This window comes from Rousettus aegyptiacus, unplaced genomic scaffold (assembly GCF_014176215.1).
Source record: "Rousettus aegyptiacus isolate mRouAeg1 unplaced genomic scaffold, mRouAeg1.p scaffold_m13_p_14, whole genome shotgun sequence".
Lineage (NCBI taxonomy): Eukaryota > Metazoa > Chordata > Mammalia > Chiroptera > Pteropodidae > Rousettus > Rousettus aegyptiacus.
Genome location: NW_023416289.1, coordinates 58,990,895 through 59,015,734, shown reverse-complemented (window position 1 = coordinate 59,015,734; position 24,840 = coordinate 58,990,895). Strand labels below are relative to the sequence as shown.

The 24,840-nt window shown below is 36.1% G+C and overlaps 1 protein-coding gene across 10 annotated transcripts in view; it reads right to left on the bottom strand.

Annotated features, from left to right (window-relative positions):
- Nucleotides 1-24,840, bottom strand: part of MEF2A (myocyte enhancer factor 2A) — a 102,936-nt gene that overhangs the window by 57,494 nt on the left and 20,602 nt on the right. For 8 of the 10 annotated variants that reach the window (XM_036232024.1, XM_016154936.2, XM_016154932.2 and 5 more), the window contains one exon: nt 17,085-17,170. The exons of the other annotated variants lie outside the window; for them this stretch is intronic. The gene's annotated coding sequence lies outside the window, so the exon portion shown is untranslated. The remainder of the gene's footprint in view (nt 1-17,084; nt 17,171-24,840) is intronic. 10 annotated transcript variants of the gene reach the window in all.

Sequence of the window (24,840 nt, the reverse complement as noted above, 5' to 3'; positions counted from 1 at the left end):
TGACACAAGGAGAAGAAGCAAAGTGTGGTATACACGTAAAGTGGAATATTTTTCAGCCTTAAAAAAGAAAATCCTCTCACATGCTATAACCTGGACGAACTTTGAAAATGTTATGCTAAGTGAAATAAGCCAGTGGCAGAAAGACAAATAGTATGTGATTCCACTCAGATGAGGCGCCTAGAGCACTCGAATTCAGAGACGGCAAGTAAAATGGTAGTCGCCAGGGACAGGTGGGAGGAAGGGACGGGGAATTCTTGCTCAATGGGTACAGAGTCTCTGTATGGGATGATGAGAAAGCTCTGGAGATGGACGGTGGTGACTGCTGTACAGCAATGTGAATGTACTTGATGCTACGTTATGTGTTTTTCACCCATTTCAAAAAATACAAATATTCAAAAAAAGTATGTACACACCTGTAAAATAACTGCAGGATTCAGATTTTATTTACACAAGCTAGCCACTAACTCTTCAGGTCAAATGATAAAGTTAAAGAAATTAGTGGAAATGGCAACATTTAAAAGCTACCTAATAAAACTAAAACCTATCTTTAGCAAACACAGATGGGCACTTTTTTCCCCCACAAAAAAAGTCATATATCTTACCCTAGGGGAGAAAAAAAAGAATCTAATTAAATCCCAAGGCCTACGGAACTATATACAGGAAACTTTAATACTGTAAAAAATTAGTTTGAACTTTCAGTTAACTGAAAAATTTTTTAACATCTTTTTTTTTTTTTAATCAGAAACCAGAGTTTAAAAAAGACTTCCGATATGGGTCTTAAGAGATATCATAGGAACATACAGATTCAGACCAATTCATACTAATGCCGATCACAGATGACCAGTCTTTTTAAATTAAGTTCATTTTCTGTTTTAAAGAACCTTGTTGCTTAAGTAAATATCTACTTTAAGAGTGTGGACTATAAACAAAGGTGAACTTTACTTTCAACTCGGCCCTTATTAAATAAACACCAATCTCAGAGTTCATCAGAACACCCCATTCTGATGGTTCTAGTAAATCAATTATGCACTAAATTTTTTAAAGCTATTAAAATAAACTTAGAAAGAAAAGAGATTAATGTACAATCAACAACCAAACTCTCAATAAATTAACAGGTATCTATCAAGAGAAAATCTGTAGTGATTCATCACTTCTTTAAAAGAGATCTTAAGAATTCAGCTTTGCACTTATTAAACTTGAGCCGATGGTCCAGAACCACATGACTGGGAATGCCAAGCAGGAAGCTAGACACAAGACTCAGACATCGGGACTACAGGACGCCTGTGGGGGTCTGGGGCATACAGATAATACTAATGCTGTGGCGGAAAATGTGCTCATCTAGGGATAGAACGTAAAATGAAAAGAGAACGAAAACCCCAAGGAACAAAACACTTATTGTTGTCGTTAACAAATGAATAGCCTAAAAACTGTCCTCTAGACATAGGTTTTCGACAATTTGGCCAACATTAAAAATGTTTTTTCCAGGAAGAAATCTGACTTTCAGCTTCCCTTGAAAAATCTATTCTGCTTTGAAGAAGTCATTCTAAGAAAATAATAAGACTGTGACCAAAAACAAAAAAAAAAGTATGCACACAGACGTTCATCCCAATGTGATTGACATACTGAAACCATGGAGGGTACATACCACGCAAGCACACAGGGCCAACCTGTCTCTGTGACGAGGCAGCCAGAAAAAGCGTGAACATTTTACCACAACTGTGCACAACACGTTGTTGTGGGAAGAAAACAAATATAATTCTAGTACTGCTTTAAAAAATCCTGTAGATACGGTGTGCACAGACAAAAGGGCCCTGTGTGTATATTTATGTTATTAAAATAACTTGGACAGTTTTTAAAATTTATTTTTCTAAAATAAATGTCATTGTTGTGACAAAAATAAAAGTTATTACAAACAACAAAAAAAAATGGCTGCTTTTAAAATTAAAGAAAATAAATCCTGAAAGCCAGAAAGCATGAACTTTAAACATTACTAAAATGTTACTTCTAGCAATTTTGCAATTTCCAGTCACTCTTTCTTCACGACTCACTTGGAATTTCAAAGTATTATCTGACTGCTGAATGAAAAACCTGGATCCCAGCCCCAACCATGTCACTAAACCAGTTGCTTTTATAACAAGAAAACTGAAATTATATATATTATATGTACCACATGAGGCTAGAATACATTTGCAAATATTTGAGAACAAGTGATTCATTATTGCTATTAACAAATATATTACTAAGCATTCAATGTTATATTTATGATCAGAAAATGAAATGAGCACTTTATTATCTGTGTCTGTTTCACATACTTACTCCCCTTGAACCATATTTTTTTTGCATAAACAATAGAAATCCAAGAAAAGATTAAATGGCAAACATTATCTTATAATTTCCAACAACTGGATGTCTAATTATTATCAAAAAACCAAACTAAACATGAAAAAGATAAAATTACTAATATCTAAGTAATACGGTATATGTAATATATGGAAATGTACAGTGTTTACATTTAAAAATAGGTTATTTATACTTTAAATTTTTCCCTCCATTTAGTACATACTCTTATTTGACTTCCTTTTTCTGTAAATAGTTTATCAATAAAAAGAGTGCTAAGTCTATATTGTTCTAGGAACCATTTTCAATTATTTTCTTTAGCAAATTTCAATCAACCTACTTGAAAAAGGGTAGAATCGTATAGTTCCCAACTTACCTAAGAAATCATCTTGTATTGTAACCCCTACTCCTTTAGCAAAGAAAAAGCTGAAATTGAAGGAGAAAAGTATACCACCGTCCAAAGTCTCACTTCGGCTAAAAACTTTTCTACTTAACATGGCAGTTGTCCTTCAACTTTAGTCATTCAGGTACTAACTTCTCAATCCTTCTAATTATGTACAACTGTTCACTATTGTTTATTTTATCTTTACGTCGATTCTTTTTTCTACTTTAATTAATGTACTTAGACACAAAACTTTATTATTGCTGTAACAGAAAAATTAATATGACTTACCACAAATGAAAGACAGCCTTAAAAATAACAAAAACAAATATGCAGTAAAATAGAAGCAATTAAATACAATGTTGGTATGCATATATGTGTATGTATGTATCATGGCATTATTATAGTTCCCAAGATTATATGGTAAATACGCATATAACCATTGTAGAATATACCACTGATACTCCAAAGTGCAGGCCATATTCCAATTCCATCCATTGTCCCAATAATGTTCTGGAAAGCTCCACCCTCCCTCACCCCCCCCCCATACAGTATCTGTCCAGGATGACATAACATTTAGCTGTCAGTCTCTTTAGTCTTCGCCTAGACGTTTCTTGGCCTTTACTCTTCATGATAGTGACATTTTGAAGACTACAAGCCAGTTATTTTATAGGATATTCAAATAACAATAACATTAGGTTTTTCCTCACATTTAAATTCCCAGCAAAAATGCTAACAGTGATCTTATACCCCTTGTAGGGGATCATATCCAGAGGCATTTGATGTCCATCTACCCCTTACTGATAGGCATTAAATTCTTATTAGAATTCAAGCATATATAAAGTATTGTATAAATGTCGGTCAGTATTTCAGCTCTAACATTCCATAATTCTAATTAATATTTATTAAACACTTCTAAAAATAAAATCTGTTATCATTTGAAGATTACAATCTCTACTGAATAAAGATATATTTTATCTTTGTGAATACTATGCAGACAACATCAATCATCACCAAAACAATAGCGTATAAAGTTGAAGGACATCCAAAGAGTTATTAAAGATGTCATTATTACGAACGAGGGGTGGGTGGTTATACTTGTCCAAATGCACTTCACTGGTCAGACAGGATACTGCAAAGGACAAAAGAAAATACTACATCCATTTTCCCAAACCCTCTCAAATCAAGCTCTACTGAACCTTCTCTGGTATGATTCTCACAGTAACCACGGTGAAGCTTCCAACTCAAGGGAAGGGTCTGTGTGCCCCCCCACACACGGTGAGGGCACAGTAACAACTCCTCGTTGTCCAGAAGCACCGCTGCTTTGCCATTCCAACAGTCTGTGTCTTAGAAAAATTAATTATAAACATATATTGTATTTACAAAGTACAATAAAAAAGTCAGGTGACAATCATCGATAACTGGAGCCAGGAAAACCACCAATGCCCTCCAGTGACATCTAAACAGGAGTGTGGGGAAAAATTCTCATCTTTGGATTAACAGAAAATCACCTATAAGAGTTCCAATGATTAACATTCATCTGCATTAAACACTTTTTCCTAAACCTCCAGATTACTTTATGATGCTTAACAGCCAATAGTTAGAAAACAGACATGGACTCCATCTCTTTCTGTTGTACATAATCGAAATGAAGCCAGAGACAACAGAAGTCCACCCAAAGCCCCAAAGCTGATCAGGAAAAGAAGTGGGACTGATACCGGCATCACGAAGTAACAGTTCACATGGCATTTATGCACCAAGGACCTCATTTTCAATAATATTATTAGAAGAAAGGACAATCCCCAAAAGGTAAAACTTTTCATATTCTCAAAACAATTAGACTTCCAGACATTAAGACAAACAAGATCATAAAGAAAACACTTCAAACTCAGTGAAATTTGCCCTGTTTTATCTGATAAGGTATGTACTGGCTACCATTAAGGAGAAATATATTTTTCAGAACTGCCAGGGGTAAGGGATAAAATTTCCAAGTGTTTCAATGTTTACTTTTATGTGAAAAATAATAAACATAACAAAAGCACAGAAGAGGAAACATATACTCCCACAAGAATATTCTCACTCTATAGAGCAGGTTATGATCACTGTCTTCCAAATAAACACACAGAATGTAAAAAGACAACAGAACAAAAATCTTTAAGCTACTTTATTTTGCTGACGAGCCTGCAGCCATTACAAACAGAAGGAAGACTCCAGACAGAGTCCTTCCTTGCCTTTCATTCCTAAATGAAATCAAGATGATTTTTTATATGGCAGAGATTATTTTACATAATTAATAACGAATATTAACAAATGCATCCCAAGAAATTTTGGTACATTTCCATTATATTTCTATCACGAAAAGAGGTGATTCTTTCCATTTCAACTAATTAGACTGTATCTCCAGAGAATTAAGATACAGTTTAAACCAAACCCCTACCTAAAACAGTATTATGTACTTAAGAGAATAAATAATGTTACTAATTACCAATGAGAGTTAAAGTCTCCTAACCAATATAATGTTTTTGCATTCTAAATTTTACACAAGAAAGGATTTTAAAGTCCAGCTACTCGAAAACAAGATTTCACTTTATACTATACAGTTGACCTTTGAACCACCCGGGTTCGAATTGCAAGGGCCACTTAGGCGAGGACGTTTTTCAATAAATACTGCAGACGTATTTTCTTTTATGATTATCTTAACATCTTCTTTTCTTTAGCTTACTTTATTGTAAGAATACAGCACATAATACACATAACATATATAATATGTGTTCACCGACTGTTTATGCTGTCGTTAAGGCCTCTGGTCAACAGCAGGTTATTTAAGTGTTTAGGGAGCAGAGTTATATGTGGATTTGCAACTATACAGGGGTCGGTGCCCCTAAGCCCACAATGTTCAAGGGTCGACAGTACAAAACTTCAGCTAAGAATATTAAAAAGCCTCAAGATAGCATTCCTAGCCTAACAAAGAGGAAGAGCCAGACAATGTATAAAGCATAAGTTTTCTCGAGCAGCTTATCAAAAAGCTGAGGTTGCAAGGCAGCTGTGTGAATGGCATGCCAAAGGCTGAAGAGCCTCTCTGAGGCTGATGCACCTGCACCTTCGCAGAGCTCAGGAAAAAGAGGCGTGACCACCAGCACCGGGCCGGCTCCCATCGGAAGGTGGTCTTGAAGGCTGAGTAGGCTAGCGGGGCAGTTCAGAAGCTCTGGAAAGCCCGGACGAACGGGAGTGTATTTCTATGGACCTGTTCTATGTGCTCTCAAGAAAAGGATGGGGAACAATAAAAAAGATGCAAGAGAGGACCCCTTGGTGACACACAAATTTCTGTCTACCTTCCAGGCATTGGTTATTTTATCGATTGGACTACAATCAAGTAAATTTCTCTTACCCTTAGTTTTCAAATCTATAAAATGAGAATAACAAATTCTCACATACGGTTTTGTGAAGACTCATGAAGTCCTTGTTTGGCACTAGTCACATAACAGGTACTTAAAAAAAATGTATACTAATAGTCCTCAGTTTATTCCAAGTACCCATTTGCTGACCATAAAATTCATGAAGGCAGCGGCACAGGCTTGGCTGCCACTTAGAGAACACCTAAAAAGCAAAGGAGCCCAAAAGAGGGGGGAGGTTAAGAAGCAAACAAAAGATCAGTTTTAAACTCTGCTTATTTATTTAATAAGACATTTAGAAAAGTTCATCGGATATTCTATAATAAGCGGAAAGGCTGGTTATTTGGAAGAAACCTGTGGTACTTTTTTAATGAAAGGAAGAATCATCTTTTAATTTACCTGGATTCATAGTTCATGATTTAGATACACTGGATTTTCATCATGAATATATATATTTTTAACCTGTTTTATATCATGGACATCACAATAATTGGACTGGATTTATTAACAAGATTCTTTATTGCCTGTGGGGCTTCTGACTACAGAGAGAACCGCTCGTTATTCTTTATGCCTTTTTTTTTTTTTTAATGTTTGGGTTCCTTGATGTATATATGTAATTTAAAATAAACACCATTAGATACTTAAAAGTAGATTCCTAGTCCTTTAGTTTCAATGATGAAAATAAAAGACAAAACAAAATAAACCAGAATCTTTAGAAGCAATCCAGACAAAGAAGTCTACGACTAATTATTGCTTTTTTCCTCCCTACAGACATAAACGCAGCTTAGGCCTACGCCAACCACACACCGCCCAGGGGCTATGCTGGTAGCAAAAGACAACCAAAGAAAGAAATTTAGAATGAAAACAGTAGAACGTGAAAATGACAGAGGAAAGAGAGAAGAGAGACCAAGTAAAGGAACCCTGGAACTACTCTAATTCTGAACTTCTGGTTAGATAAGATGGTAAAATCCTTCCTGTTTTGGTTAGCCTCTCTATTACCTGCAGCACACTTCCTCCCTGATACACACACACAGATATTTTAAGAGCTGACAGTAAACTGTTCCCAAAAGGTAAGTAAATTATAGATCATTTAAAAGTGTTTCGGGTAGGTTATTTGCATATCAAATCATAAATATTCTTTTCTTGATCTATCGACTACTCTGTAATTTTTATTCTAGACAAAAAAGACGTACAAATGTTCATAAGACCAAAATCTTCCAAGTCAAAACACCAGACAATATATAAGGCTAGGAAGAAAATTCCCTGTAAATAAATACAGACCATACAACAAAACACATATATATGCTTAAATAAAAATTTGCTACACAGTTCTAAAGAAAGCTATTTCTGATATCCTATAGGTACCCAGAATAGAACGATCTTTAAAAGAAATGGTAATGTGTAAACTGAACACAATTAGAAACTGACAGGGGAGTGGGGAGGTAAATGGGGTAAGAGGGGACAAATATGTGGTGACAGAAAGAAATCTAACTATGGTGAACACACAATGCAAGACGGATAGATAGATATAGATATATAGATATAGATATTTATCTGCCTACTATTGAATTGTATACTTGAAACTTACTGGATTTCGTTAACCAATGTCACCATAAAAATAAATTAAAAAATAAAATCTGCTAAATAACAAGGCTGGGCAACAGAAGCCAGCATTCAAAGATGAGCAATCGATTCTTGTAATATTCACGGATCATAATCATATGCCAAAAAAGCAAATTAATAAATGAGATTAACAACGTAGGAGGCAGTGGAAGAGTAAGCCTTTTGATGTAGCTACTCACTGCTTCCTAAAACTCAAGTACCATACAAGACTGCTTCGAAATTCTCCCATGTTCGACTAGCCAATCCAAATTCACTATCTGCTTCGGACAGGTTCTGCTGGCACAGTGAGACAGGTTTTGTCTTCTCCGTGACAAGAAATCCCACGGCCACGGCTCTCAACAGCGCATCCATCAACCAAGAGAAACGTGACCATAGCATTACAGGCATTCAGCACCCAAGACATTTCACACCAACCGACAGCACGAAAGTGAAGGCAGACGATGGGGGATTTTTTTTTTAGATGTGCCTAAGGCTTTCTGCAAAGAGCCTACTGAAAAACAGTATTTATCCCAAAGCCAGATCCTGACAAAGGAGCTAGACTTTGAACACTAAGCTTAATTGCCTCTCACTGATGTTTTAATAGCCAGTAACAAGTACTGGTAATATCAACAAAAGAACGCTCAAACTGTACGTTCTCCGTCAGACACACTTGAGAAACTACCTTTCTGCAGTTTGGAATGCAAGCAGAGGTTCTCTGCCCTTACATAATTAATTTTCAATCATTTTTAATATGAGAAAATTTTTCCTTGTTCCCTCTAAAATAGGATGTTTCACTTAGTGTTTACCAACAATTAAATCCGGGCAGAAATTCAAATTCTAAATTAACTTAAGACTATCATTAAACTCCTGTTTTATGGAAAATTAACTCAACACTCCACTTCAGCCAGAATTGTACATGTTGTATCTAATTATATATATTTTTAAATACAATGATATGTTGTATGAACACAATGACGGCTATTAGTCACTATTTAAAGAAATGATCCAACAGCCAAAAAAAAAAAAAACACTTTACCATGAATATAAAATTCATACACTTATATGGTCATTACTTGAAAATACAGTTTTGCTGTATGTGACTTTCACAAAGGCAGAACATGCCCTACATTCATTCACAGGGTAAAATTTAAAAACACTAATAATACCTGATTCAAAGGATAAGATCAACAGGTAAAAAAATACACAGAGCTTTAAGAATCCCTTACTAACTAGAAAAGGGATGGCTTAAAGAATTGTCTGTATTGTGACAGATATTCTGGCCTGCAAAACAATTCCAATGCTATAAATCCATAGAAAGGAAGGCAAGAAATCATTATGTCTCAAGGCCACTATGAACCGTGGTGGAGGCTGTACCCTGCCTCCACCACGGTTCATAGTGTGGCTGTACATGGCATGGGGCCAAGAGAAGGCCAATGGACACTGAAATTCAGTTTGTCCCTGACTCTCTAAGCCCCAGAACCCTAGCAGAGGGCAAACTAGCGGACGAGCCTTTTTCTAACTGAAAGGCGGGCTGTGGCCTGGCTATGACGCCTCATCGCAACTACCTGTAGAAAAGTTAGGACAACTGAAATACTGAATATTGGTGCCTTTATCTGACATTCTAACCCCAAAATATCACTTGTTATTCTCAATCTTTTAGGTAATATTGTCAACATAACCAAACATAAAGAGGTTGGGAGAGGAAAGAAGTAATCTAAAAACTGGTTAAAATATGTATCTTAATTTAGATTTTTCAATATATTTTTGTATATTTTAACCATACATTTTCAAATTAGAGACATTTTAAAGCTGAATGCTAAAAAATTAGAGGAAAAGCTTAGGGGTAAAACATGAAAAGCCTATTCCTATTAAGGAAATATATGCTTTGTTTTATACATCATATAAGAAGTGCTAAAAGTCTGTATTGGTCAAATAACCAATAAAGCATTTAAAATTTTCTACAGAAATTAACTAAATTTTATGGGAACTAGAAGTAATTTTTAATATCTGTATCACTCTTCATTTAATTGTACAGGAAGTACAAAGTTTTTTTAAATTGTGCTTCCTTAAAGACATACTTTTATTTAAAAATTATATAAAGCATCAATCATGATAATCCAAAGTACTGCCTAAAGAGACATTATAAATTCAAAATTTTGTGTCAGAATAACCAGTCTATAAAATTTACATTTTATTTCTAGATATACTAATGAACATAATTGTCAGTGACTCACTTTTTCACTATTTCATTCAGTTCTTCAAAGAGCACAAGAATATAGCTCCAACTCTTACAGGAAATTTTAAGGACTGAAGATGACCAAGGTTTTGCCACCCCAAAATGTGCCTTCTGGGATACTGATTTGAAGCTGGTTATTAAACAAAAGACTCAGAAGGAAGCTTTGGGCCTTCCCCTTGCAGGCTTACAGGAATTCCGACAGAAGACCCAGGTTCAGGAAGGCAATCAGCGTGTTCACCTTAGCCTGTTGGAATTAAGTGGGACAGACAGGGAGGGAGGGACTCCCCTCTGCGTCTCACTGTTTCTGAGCTGTGCAGCGAGAATGTGTTTCCCGTCTACCTGTAAAGTGTCTGCTCCCCCTCTGAAACCCCAGGCCCCTGCTCCCCTTATCCTTTGTCCAAAATGGCACATAAACCTCGGCTGCCAGTGGGTATTCAGATCTAATATCTTATAGCATTCCCAAACGTACATCCATAATTTATTTTCTCCTGTTACTGTCTCATGCTAATTTATTACCCCAGCTAGAAGAACTCAAGAAGCTAGGAGGAAAGTTATTTTTTGCACCCCCACAGGTTATAACCACAGGGCACCTTGGGCTCCGTAGAGATAGGCACGATCTTAAAATTACTGGAAAGGAGACTTTGTAAACTGCCTTTATTAAGACTCAGGCCCGTCCACACATGACCTTTCATTGCCAGATTAATTATACCTCCGAAAGAGCAGTGTCCTGTCTTCACACGGAGGCACAAGAGAAATGAAGGACACGGCAAGATGAGGCGTGGAAGTGAAGATGACAGTCTCGTCCTCCATCGCCACTCACTCTCCATAGCGACGCTCCCTCGTTTGTAAAATACAGACACTTACACCTATCCAAATAGTTTGGGGGTTGTCAGGATTTCTGGGGGAAAAAAGCTTGCCAGTACTTACATCCTGTATAAAGATAAATTATCAATACTAGAAACCACCTCGGTTCTCTACGTTATGATTCAAATACTAAATATACTAAAACTTTTAACCTTATATCACCCAAATCAAAGCTGCATATATATGTTGCTCTAGGTCAGACTTTACCTCTATTTAAAAAGATAAAGGATCTGAAGATTATTTTGGAATCTGAAAATTTCTAAATGAATGTGGAAACAAGTTTAGAAATGAGGGCAGGCATGCAATGAAATTAGGAATTGGTGTTAACATATAAAGTACACAAACATAAAATGTAGACATTGTACCTGTTTCATTTTTGTGTTTTGATTTTACGTTACATAAATGCAAACACAAATTATGATTTCCTGTGATTCTGGCTTCTTTTGAGAAACATTCGTGATATTAAGCTGTGTAAGTAGCTGCAGTTCATCAACTTATATCACTATGAAGCATTTGTATAATGCGATACAACGCAATTTTATTCGGTCAACTGGTAAACAGCGTATTGACTTTGCAGCTATCACACACTCTGCTGCTACCAATCTTATTAGCACAGCTCTTAGGACACATGTCCACGCATTACCCAGGGGCATAGCCATGGAAAGAAATAAGTGGGTCATAGGATATGCAAATATCAAACGTTTCCCAAAGTGGCTGCAATAACATATTCCCACTGGCGGTGTTACTGAGTTCCCATCACTTAACATTCCCCCCAAAATTTGCACTTTTAATTTTAGCCATTCCACTGGTTTATTACGGAGACTCTCTGCAGTTTTAATTGTTTCCCAAATTACTAAAGAGGTTAAACACCTTTATCATATATTTCTTGAATATCTGAATTATTTTATGAAGTGCCTTTTCATGTCTCTTGCTCATTTTTCTATTGGATTGTCACACTGATTTGTAGAGTGTCTTGAATATTCTAATATGTGCCTTTTGTCTGTTTTATGTATTGCAAATACATTCTTCCACGTTGGCTTGCCTCTCTATTCTAACAGTAACTTGGCAAGAACAAAATTTCTTAATTTTAAGGGAATCAAATTTAGCAATTATTATATATTAGCGGTCTTATTTTTTTAATAGCTAACTCTGCCTATCAGATCGTCACGTTCTCCTTGTATTAGCTTCTAAAGTTTTATAGTTTTTGCCTTTCACATTGAGATTTACAAATCAATCTTAAATTGACTTTTGCATATAATTTTTGGTATGGTGCATGAGTCATTTTTTTCTGTATGGATTACCAATTGCTCCAATATCATTTACTGAATAATTCTTCCCTACTACTCTAAAGTGCCAGTTTTGTCATAAAGCAAGTATCTACAAACACCACCACCCTCTTTCAGACTCTATTTCTTTTATCCGTGTGGCATTATTTCATGGAAGTACTTATTGTAGATTTATATATTCTGAGTACAAAAAGTCCTTCTGCTTTGATCTTCTCTTTCAAGACTACCTAAGCTATTCCTGTGTCATAAAATTTCCTTTAAAGCACAAAACAAAAACAAACAAGATTATCTGTAATATTGATTAGGGCTATATCTGAGCCTTGAACAATGTGGGGCTGGGGGCGCCAACCTCCCTCAGTTGTAAATCTCTGTAATAAAGATGGCTCTTCACACACAGGGGTGTCCAACTGTGAAGTTGATCCGTGAACAACACAGGTTTGAACCGCACAGGTCAACTGAGCTGCGGTCAAGCAAACAGTGTAGGCCAACTGAAAAAATCCCATGTAAGTGCACCCACGTTGTTCGAGGGTCAACTGCACTTCAAATTGAGACTAATCCTCAAAAGGGCATGGATTATAACCCTGGGAAAGGCATAACCTTAACAGAAGACTAAATGAACCCTACAATAAAGGCTGCTGGGCTGATGCTGACAAAACTTAAAAAGGCCTCAAAAGGATTCAGCTGAAACCAAGTGACATGTGTATGAAAACAAGGTTCAACCCTATAGTAAGAAACAAAAAAGTTTCTTCACCCAACATTGTCAAACCACAATGTCCAGCACCCAAACAAAACTTAAAGGAAATGAAAATCAGGAAAATGTGGCCCATAAGAAAAGTCCATCAATATAAAGAAGCCCAGGAACAATAAAGTTAATGAAATTAACAGATGAAGGCACTAAAATATTACAAATAAGGTCTATGTTTCGGTAAAGAAAAATAAGAACATGAGAGAGAAATGGAAAAAGTAAAACTTCCAGAGATGAAAAATAATTATCAGAAATAAAAAATACACCCTTAATGGAATTAAGAATGATATACTGCAGAAGACGGTAAACTTGAAGACATGACAACGTTAACTCTCTAAATAAAGCAGAAGAAAAGAAAACATCAAAGGAGCATAAGTGTCAACAAAGAAATTACCAAAAGTATAACTGGAATTTCCCAAAATGCAAAAAAACCTGGGGCAAGTGGGATATTTGAAGAATGAGTGGCCAATATGTTTCCAAATTGGTTTAAAAAAAACTAAAACAAAAAAGTGAAGCAGGATTTCCTCAAAGAAAACCATATTCAGGCATATCATAATCAAATGACCTAAATACAATCATTGAAAAAGTCTTAAGAGCAGTCGAGGAAAATAATTTCCATGTGGGGGTACAAAACAAGATAACATCAGACTTGCTGTCAGGAACCACACAAGCTATTTCAGAAACAATTTCACGACATATTATCAGAGATAAAGAGGGACATTTCAAGATAGAGGACCCAATCCATCAAGAAGATATGTTTTAAAACTATATATGCATGCGCCTAATTACAGTTCGAAATACATGTACCAAGAAGTGAAAGGAGAAACAGACGAATACACAGTTAAAGCTGAGGATTCCCACACTCCTCTCAGCAATGACTGAACAAATGCAAAATCACATAAATCCTGAACACTATCAACCAATTTAATGTAATTGACATTTTTAGAAAGCGCCACTCATCGGAACACACATCCTTCAGTGCACACAAAACATCCATTAACACAGACAACATTCTGCTCTTTATGATAAATACACTAAGTAGGTTCTTGGACCACAAAAGCATTAAATTAGAAACCTATTAGAGAAAAAAATATCTGGAAATTAAACCAGATACCTGGAAATTAAATAGGACAAAAAGAATCACAAAGAAATTTAAAACTTCTTTGAACTTCATGTGAATGAACAACACATAACAAACTCTGTAGGATGCAGGCAGGTAAAGGAAAATTTAAAATATTAAGTGCTCAAAACCCAGAATGAAAGAAGGGATACCACCATAGACTTTCAAACATTAAAAGAACAAGGGAAGCCATCGGGAATGCAGTCAGCATTAATAAATATACTGGCAAGGTGGAAAACCAGAAGAGGGAGGAGCGAAATAGGGGAGTTATTTTACAGACTATACAGATGTCTAACCAATGTACTGTACACTTGAAACTAATAAATATTAAAAAATAAAAAGGGAAATATAATATGCAACTTCATGCCAATACACTAGAGAACTTACATAAAAATGAATAAAGTCCTCAAAAGACCAATGACTAAAACTTATTTAAGATTAATATAAATCTGAACAGCCTGACAGCAATCAAAGAAACTGAATTCACAGTTAAAACATTCCCACAAAGAAACTCCAAGCCCTGAGGTATTCATTGGCAAATTCTATCAAACAAAGAAGAAATAACACCAATTATTCAGAAATTTTTTCAGAAAGGAAATCTTTCCGACTCACTCCATTATCCTGGTTTAAAAAAAAAAAAAAAAGGAAAAATTATTTAAAACCTACAAACCAATGTCTACTGTGAACACAGAAGAAAGAAATTTGAGCAAATGAATCCAGCAATATATAAGTACAACACATCATGGCCAAGTGGGGAACACCTCAGAAATGCATGACTCATTGGTTCAATATTCAAAAATCAATGTATTACCCAAAAATAAATAAATAAACAAAGTAATTACACTGAAACAGGTAAAAAAAAAAATGTTAAAATGCTTCTGCATAAAAATATTTAATATCCATTCATAAGAAAAAAAACTCTCAGCAAGCTATGAATAGAAGGACACGTCCTCAATCTGATAAAGGGGGGATACCAAGTTCAAACACCGGAAGACTCAACATCCTCAAGACTCACTTCTCCCTACAATGGCCTCTAGGATAAAAGCATGCAGAACTGAAATGCAATTAGGCTGTTTTGCAGAATGGACAAGCTGAGTCTAAAATACACAGAGAGAAATGCAAAAAACCTAGAACAGAACAACTTTGAAGAACAAAGTTGGAGGATTTATACCACCTGATTTTAAGACTCACAATAAAGCTAGATTAATTAAGACAGTGCAGTATTTTAATAGAACAGATATATAGATCAAAAGAACACATTAGGTCAAGTGATTTTCAACAACACTGCCAAGATAATTCAACAGGGGAAAATGTAATCTCAAATATGCTTCTGGGACAATCTGATTTTCATATGCAAAAGAATAAATCTCATCCCTCACCTCACACCATATTAAAAAATTAACTCAAAGTGGATCACAGACCTAAATGTAAGAGCCCGAAGCATTTCCAAGACATGAAGAATAAGAAAAAAAGTAGGAAAAATTTGCCCAATCTTTGTGTCAACTCCTCCAATTTGTATTCCAAATCAGGGCAGAATTATGAGGAAAAATCCCTAATCTGAAGCTCTCCAGTCACACATATGAACCCAGTCGACTGATGAATCTATTCAGAAGGAAAGAGCATCTCCCATCTAAGCACTCAGTAACTCCTAAGCAAGGAATGAACTCCAGCACTGCCCTCCGAGCCATAGAAAGCCTGCCATGAAGACTGACCCTGTCTACATCCTCCAGCCTAAGTGAATGAAGCATCACAGAGGAGCCACTAGAGCTTAAATGTGAGCCAAAATGTAACAGCTGAGTTATATCCACAGCTACTACTGAGGTTCAGAGAAGGCACAGAGTTCTGAGCTCATGGGCATGGAATGGGTAAATTCCTACAGTGCTTCAACTCAAATCGCTGTTTCAAGTAGTTGGTGCACAAAAGAAATATATGAGAAATTAAGTAAGATTTAAAAATAGCAAAAAAACATTCAAAGGTTTACAGAAAACTATCCAAGATTTATATTAAAAATGTGAATTAAACATTATTTCCATCCTGCCTGTACATATCCAAGATTTGGAGTGAATGATACTTTGCTTCAGTTGGTAAATATCATAAAATAGGCTGTTGTTCAAAATTTAACAAGAAAAATACATAGTCATAAGAAACTGATATTGGAAAAAAAAGTATTTCAACAAAGAACTCATTTTGTAAGTTCGTAAAAATAAGTTCTTTCTACCATTTAATTATTCAAGAAAAAACTTAAGACTTTGCTAATAGCAAAACTTTAAAAAACTTTAAAACACAAAAAGTCTTAAGTGCCTTTCCCAAGTTTTTTTTAATGACATAATCATCAGGCTTTAATGATATTTAAATATTTAAAATGTTAACTTATTACCATATACCAAAACTACCCCCTAACATTTTTTGAAATTACATTATTTTAAAATATTCTAGTACTCATACACTCATTTATTTTCCATTTTGAAAAAAAGGTAGAATTCAGATGAGGTTTCGCTCATAAAAACTTCTGAGGAAGATTATACATACTCTTAACTGGAACCATTAACCCAGACCAATATAAATTTTAAAACCAAAATAGCCCACTCTCTAGGCCTTTGAATTTTTTGCCTTAAATCATAGGTCTATATTTACAAAGTCACAAAAAAGGTCCACATTTTTCAAAGGATCTCTTAAATTTGCCTAATTTTTTTCTTTGACCCTCCCCACTTTTCAAAAACTATGGGTAGATTCGTCCCCTTTGTTTTTCATTTGAAAACTCTTTCCTCAGCTTACGTATCTCATCTCCTCAAACCCTTCCTTCCGCCTAATATTGTCACATAAATATGGACTACCTACTTTAGATCTTTTCCTTTAAAAAAAAAAAAAGAAAGAAAAAGGGAAACTGACATGGAAGTGGGAAAGATGAAAAAAATCCGAGATTATCTCAGCAGTGTCAGATAAAATAAACGAGAAACTGTCACTGTATGTTATACACTTCAACTACATTTTACAAGTTTCCTTACTTCATTAATCTCCAAAATAAATGCCAAAATAACAACTGCCAAATTCACAAGGATCAGATTTACAAAACATTTCCATTATATTTACTTCATATCACAGAAAAAGAAAGTGTCTTACTAGAAATGATGCATCAACAAAAAGTGCACTTAGATATGATCCTCGCAGAAAAGTCTTCTTTGTTCCTTTTTCACAAAACGCAATTCCTTAATAAAGAAAAAAACATGAAATGGGTTAGTAATTGTTCTTAACTCTAATTAAAATAGAATTAAATATACATTACAAATTCCAACAATAGCACTATGCCTGGCACACAGATCCACAAATACTTGCCAAACAGAAAAATAAAATTTAAGTCAGTTGTTTTATTTGGCTAATAAAAACAAAGTCAGCCAACTGAGCATTTCTAATGTGACTAATGCATGTTTTCAGGTAGTATTACTGAAATATTCAGTAATATTCTATGCACGCCAAGATTGACAAATTGGTTTCCTAGGTTCTATTTTCCTATCATCTATATCACAAGATAATGCTTGTTATTTACCTGGTATACACAGCCTATTGAATTTATGTTTTGATAAAATAGTTGAAAATGTTCATTGTAATATGTTCTCATTTAGGAAAAAATGTCAAAAGGTCGGTGATTTGTACTGCCATAAAACATGTTTATGTTCAAATACAATGTCTATACTTGCAGGTTTCACTAACAATGATATGAAAATTATGATCATAAAATGCCAAAAATAAGCATAAAACTGATCAATGTCGATAATTCACATTAATAAAGAAACACTGGTGAATACTAACCAATGGGTTAGTGCATCAAGAATAATCCAGTCCTGCTACAGTTTCGCTTTGCTACTGACCTTCTTCACACTGGGATTAGTCAGGATCAATTATGATGCTAATCCAATAATCTAGAATTGCATGACTGGATGATTCTGGCAATCGTCAAGTACATGAATCTTTATTAAATGAAAATGATAATTTCTCCAGGAGTCTTTTGAATCTAATTCAACAATATAATTGTGATACTGTCATTTTGTTTCTATTTGAAATGAACACCTCCTCTGGGAGGGGCAAGGACCACAAACTGCCAAACATTCCTTTTATATTAAATGATTAAAAGCGCCAACTTTAAAACATAATTCACAGCCTCTTTTTGCAAGGTTAAAAAGAGCTTGTTTCAAAAAGTTAATTTCAGCTTTTATTCTAATTGTACTAAAATGCAGACAAGAGAAAAAACTCCCCAAGTATAATTTTATTACCAACTTTCAGAATCCAAAAATTCAAAGTGAAACTACTTTTCGCAGGTCCTGGATCTAAACAAAACTAATGATTTTTATACATATTTTAACAGCTTTGTGTCAGTGTCAAAACAGGAATGAGACTTCAGCAAACCGATTCATGGTAAATAACTGATTAAACACAAATTTGATACCTATACATTGTGGTGTATATTCTCACATCAAAATTCATTCAGTTCTGTATATGAACTGTTACTGATACCTGTGTTTTGTACATAGTTTTCAAGGAGTTTCTAAAATGCGATACTCTAAAAGTCGAGTTTTTATAGTAATCTACAATGAAACTCCCTCTGACCTTCAAAAAATAAAGCCAAAACTAAAATGCTAGTGTTGCAACTATCTATAATTAAATTTTATATACTGAACCTCCGAATTCCACTGTGAGACAGCCTGTACCTCTACTAATTGCTATCCCTCCCAAACCTGGTCCAACCAACCCCCCAGCTCCCTCTACCTCTAATTAACCTACGCTATTACCCTGGCTACAAGCCATGGCCCAAACTGTAGAGCTCTCTGGCTGGAAACAACCTTCCCACTTGTTGCTAACCTGGGTCAAACGTCCAATTCAATGACATCTTCTGTGAGGACATCTTCAGGAAACCTTTACCATCACTCCCAGGGGCAAAATTAGTTTAGTTTTTTAAGTATGAGTCTCTTCTAATACATTATATGCTTTTTTAAGAGAAGGAACTTTTTACTTTGTTCATTTTTTATCCCCAATAGGTAGTCAACACAACCCATTCGGAAAAGACTTACTGAGCATGCCAAATATTGAGACACTTTTCTAGGCGCTTAGGGATAAATCCCTATCTCTACCCTGGACCTCGTGAACCTTACATCTAGTAGGGGAGGCCTACAATAAATACACCGTGAATAAGGAACACGTAAGACATGTGGCAGGTCAGCAAAAAGTCCTTAACGAGAAAAACATTAAGCAGGGGAGGAAGTGCTATCATAAGGACGGGATTAAAATTTGAGAAAAGGTATCCAGGGACAGCGTAATGAAATCACGAGGACTTGCAGGTGGTGTTACTGCAACAGCAGCAGTAACGTTGGAGTATTTATCATCTGCTAATCGGTACCCTAATTGCTTTACATGTATTAACTGACATGGAGCCAACAATAACCTATTATCCTCGAGCGGAAACTGAAACACTGAGAAGCAACTCGCCAAGGTTACGCAGCTCGGCTGGTGAAGTGGTGAAGCCAGGATCAGAAACCAGACATGCTTTAACAGCTATACCTAACCGCAGGTTCAATTAATGTTTTTCTAGAACTAAAAAGTACACGATATCACAGAAATCGCATGCTTAAAAAAAAAAGAAAGAAAACCCTTTATAGAAAGAGCTTTGAAACAACTGAGACCTTGGAAGGCATCATCACAATCATGGTTAAATGCTGAATACCAAATTTTACACTGCGGCACAATTTACTGTCAACTTCCATTTCCCATATTAACAAAGATTAAATGAAAAGGTTCAAACTCTTGTCAAATGTCTCAATTCTGCTGTTTCAAGCAAACAGAAAACACCCAGTACAATTATTGATGATGACTGAAGATCTGAATGACCCAACATAACCTGCTCCTTAACGAGTATCTCTTGCTATATTGACTTCCTGTTTGAGTGCCTGATCAGTGAATGTCAAAAAGCTAGAAAGCACAAATGAGAACAAAGTGCTGCTGACATGGTATTAAGAGTCCTAAGTTCCAAAACTTAAGGGCCTAAAATCCTAAGCATTTCCTTGAATCTTGATTTTAAAACAAACTCAATACATTTATGAAGGAAATTACTAACTTATGTTTGGAAATCCATCAAAATTTCATGAGACACCTCCGATCTGAGCATAATGCAGTGTATCAAAGAAAAGGTTTCTATATGAAAACAAACAGCTTTAAAACCAATGCAGATTAAGTCAAAGATGAAACTGGCAGAAAAAAAAAAAAAAAGCACAGCCTATAAACACAATAAAGGGTGCGTATTTGCTCAAGTATGAATTTCAGTTTGTAATCAAAACTTAGGTTTAGTGGCAATGGTGTTTTTAATTCAAACGAGGATCAGCTCTCAGACCAGGGCCTCAAACTACTCATGCCTAAGATTTCTGCTGCCAGCTAGAGGTAGTGACCGGTGTCGGACATGCTCCCCACTGAACTCAACTAGAAAACCGATCAGATATATGAAACGTAATGTTAAAACACTGGACAACAAGCAGCTCATCACTGTGATACCTGGCAAAGGGCTAGTGTCCCCTACAAATGCCTACTAGACACAAGTCGGGAGGGCAGTGCAGGAATGAAAAGCCACACAGAGCACGGTGGACTCAGTGAGCAGAAGAGACAGGACAGGATCTGGGAGGCTGGGGCAGCCAGCTTACGGGCAGAGTGGCAGAGAGGGCGGAGCTCACCAAGAGGAAGTGTCCCTGAAATCTGCAGCTTTCCAGAGCACCTCTGGCCCCAAGAAGCATCATGTTAGCCTGAGATGTAATTTGAAATTTTCTACTAACCACATTTTAAAGTAAACTGAAGCAGGTGAAACTAATTTTAACATTTCAAAAATTATTCATTTAACCTAATATTCTCAAAATATTATTTCAGGATATAAATGACATTTTTAAAAAGGTATTTTACATTCTGTTTTCCATAATAAATTCCTGAAATTCAGAATGTTTTATACTTATAGCAAATTTAAATTCAAAGTAGCCACAATTCAGCTCTCAATAGCCACATGTGGCTGGCTAACACACTTGACAACGAAGTTTTTCACTGGCTATAAAACTGTGCACAAATAAAGTGCAATTCTACAAGGCTGGCAAAAAACAATAATCAGGAAGCAGTAGGCTCAAAAGCTCCCAGAGATTTACATGAGACGGGGGAGGGGCGGGGTGGCGATGTTCAGGTTCTGACCAGAGTGGAGGAGGTCTCACAGAAGCCTGGGGTGGTCTGTGGAAACTAGAGCAGAAGGAGCAGCGCTAAGCTAGTTCTAGAGCAAGGCTGTACCGGACCTGCCAAAACAAAATGTAAGTCTCTCGTGAGAAACAACGAAGTCCAGACAATGGTGTTATGAATGTCTACGAGTCAACAGAAATATTCTCAACATAAGAAAATGAAAATATGCGTGAGCCGCACCAGGGAAAAAATCTGACAAAAGAAAGAGACCCAGAAACAAGAGAGATGATACCTTTAAACACAAACTTTAAAATATTGTAAGTACATTAAAGGATTTAAAGAAAAGCAGGAAAAAGACAATTACTTTGTAAAAGAATCAAACGGATTTCTAAAAATGAAAACAGTAGTATCTCAAAAAATTAACGGGATAGACTTAGCAACAGATTAAATAAATAATGCAAGAAAAATAGATTTCTAAATTGATGTAAAAATAGAAAGCAAAAAAGAAACAATCAGAGCACCTAAAAACAGTTTAACTGGAGACTCAGAAGGATGGGAAGACAGAAGGAATATCTGAAAAAATAAGGGCCAAAGAATTTTCAAATTTGAGGGAAGATGAACCCATATATTTAAAATAAGGAAGAAGGAGAGAACTAAGATGTTCAATCAAGCTACATTCAGAGACTGCAATATGCTGATCAGCCCTCAGCCAGACCACAAAGAAACCTGCAGAGCAAAGGAGATTTCTGCTGGGCTTGCTAACGACCCATTTCCCCACACTGGGGAGGAGAAACAGGAAAACAGAGCCTTTAAAAGGCGCCCCACACGAAATAAAATTATTCATTCCCTAAGGCTAAAACCGCAGGGAACCTATGGATTACAGGCTGGGAATTGTCAGCAGGCCGTTCACGCTACATACTCTCATCCTTCCTCATTGTACCTCGCAGCAAAGGAAACTGGGTAAACAGAGTCTTTAACCTGTACCTCACAGGAACTGAAGAATGTTAAATAAACTGGATTCCCTGACACTCGGGGCTGTATTTCTTCATCTAGGCTTTTTTGTCTTTGCTTTCTCTTTGCTTTGTTTTTCCTCTTCTCTAACAAAACTTCCCTTGTGATTTTAACTTTTCTGTGTGTTTGAATTTTCTCCACCAAGAACCCTTTCTCTGCTGGGCCTGAGTTACCCCACTTGGGGAAATTTGCTCTGTCTTGAATCATATTCAAGAAACTCAATGAACAAAAACAAGTTAAGCACAAAGAAATCACACCAAGGCATATAATAATCAAACTGCTGAAATCTAGTAATACAGAAAAAAGTCTTAAGAACAGACCTAGTGGGAGGTGGGGGAGCCCCTACATATAGAAGAACAGAGACAAAAATTACCAGACTCCTTGTCAAAAATAATGCAAACAAGTTTCAAACAAAGAAACCTCTTTAAAGGGCTAGAAAAAATAAAGAACCTGTAAACTAAAATCTACATAAAGCGAAAATATCCTTCACAGATGAATGAGTGAGAAATAAAGCATACTAACAAAAACGGAGACTCTTACCAGCAGACCTGCGCTACAGGGAACACTGAAAAGTTCTTCAGGAAAAGGATAGCAGAGCTGGATCAGAGAGCGAATCCTGATGTAAATTACAGACAGTTAAATTAAGGTGGCGATACTGGTTCATCCATTTTAACAAGAGTACCGCCAAGGCAAGATATTCACATTGGTGAACCTAAAACTGTTCTAACAAATGTCTATTAATTTAAAAAGAAACAGCAAATAGAAGCCTAATTCTACACAAGGAAGAGCAACAGAAATGGTAAATATGTGAATTTGCCATTTTGATTTTTAAAAAGATATTTGATTATGTAAAACACAAGGAGAAATAATGTATACTAATTTTAACATGTAAATAAAATGAATGACAAAAATAGCACGGAAGAGGGGGGTGAGATATTGGAAGTACGATGTAGTAAGAATCTTACATTATTCATAAAGTAATGAAAGTAAGATTGTGATCAATTCAAATGCATGCTGTAAAACCCGAGAGCAACTACTAAAAAGAAAAAGAAAGAAAAAGAAAACTAACGAGCCAAGAAACCTAAAGTGGAATGCTAAAAAATATGCAATCCAAAAAAAAGTAGGAAAAGGAAACAAAACAGGTGGAACAACTGAAACACACAGCAAGATGGAGAGGACGGCGAAGGCCAAGATCCATCACCGTAATGAAACGGCCCAGAGGCCATGGACGCGGGCTGGAGAGAACGCGGAGAACCGACAGGTACACAGAGGTTCTCAAGACCCGCGGACTCCTGGTCTGAGCCCAAGAAAGCGGACTGCCATTCCTCCGGCCTGGCCTGGCCTGGCCTTCCTCCACGGCCGCCCTTGGACGGGGGGGAGCCCCCTTAGGCTGCCTCCCAGGGTCCACAGGCAGCCTGGGCCTTGGAAAGCTAGGAACTCAGAAGGGGCCTTCGTCACTACCGTTTACGAAAGGCCTCTTGAAAAGTTGTAACGGCTCTAAAAGCTGTGCAGGAGTGATTTGCCTGTGACCCGTTCATGAAAGTTTTAGGAAATGGACAGCTGGAACCGCCAGATCAGTTTCAGCATTTGCAAGTAGGCTGAAAAACTCAAGTTTAAACTCGCCACACGGTCAGATACTATTCTGTACCCTGCAGCTGTTAGGATGTGAGGGACGCGCGGGGGCAGAACGAGCCTGGTGCCTACAAGGGTATGAAGAGATGCACATCCTGGGACACACGGCCAAGGCGGCACGGGCATTGCCCTTGCGTCCCTGTACCTTGTGATCAGAAATGAATAAATGATTTTTAAAGATAAAAAAAAAAAAAAAAAAGATACACCATACAAACGTCACTCTTAAGGAAGCTGGAGTGCCTGTATTAGACAGAGTAGACTGCAGGAGAAGGAATATTAACAAGTATAAATAAAAAGGGACAGATGTCATACTATTTAGTGTCAGTTCGTCAGATATACAAAATAATCCTAAATGTTTATGCAGTTACAGTTTTAAAATACGTGAAGCATATACTGACAAAACTAAAAGGAGAAAGAGACACATCTACAATTATAGATGAAGATTTCAATACTCTCTCTTACAACCACCAGCAAAACAAGTAGGTAGAAAATCAGTAAAGATACAGGAGACCCAAATAACGCTATTAACTAGCTTGACCTAACTGAACACTATAACCACCACATAAGAACGAACATTTGAGTGTACATGTCTCAGTACAGTAAACAAGAGAATACATGCTGAACCATAAAACAGGACAAATAGAAAAAAAGAACTTAAACCACAGAAAAAGTGTTTTCTGATTAAAGAATTAGAGATCAAATTTGAAAGATCTTGGAAATTTTTCCAAGTATTTGGAAATTCACACATTTCCAAATAACTCATAGGTCAAAGAATTCATGAGGAAAGTTTTAAAATACTGTGAACTGAATAACAAAAACACATTATCTAATAATGTGAAATGGTAACTAAGAATACTTAGAAATTTACAATTTTTAAGTGCTTACGTGGGAAAAGAATAAAGGTTTAACATTACTTTTCTAAATTACCTTCCACCTTAAGAAGCTGGGGGGAAACCCCACAGTAAGCAAAAACTAGAGGTTAAGGAAATGATAAAAGTAGAAATTGTTGAAATAGATCAGAGGTAAACCGATAAAATTAATG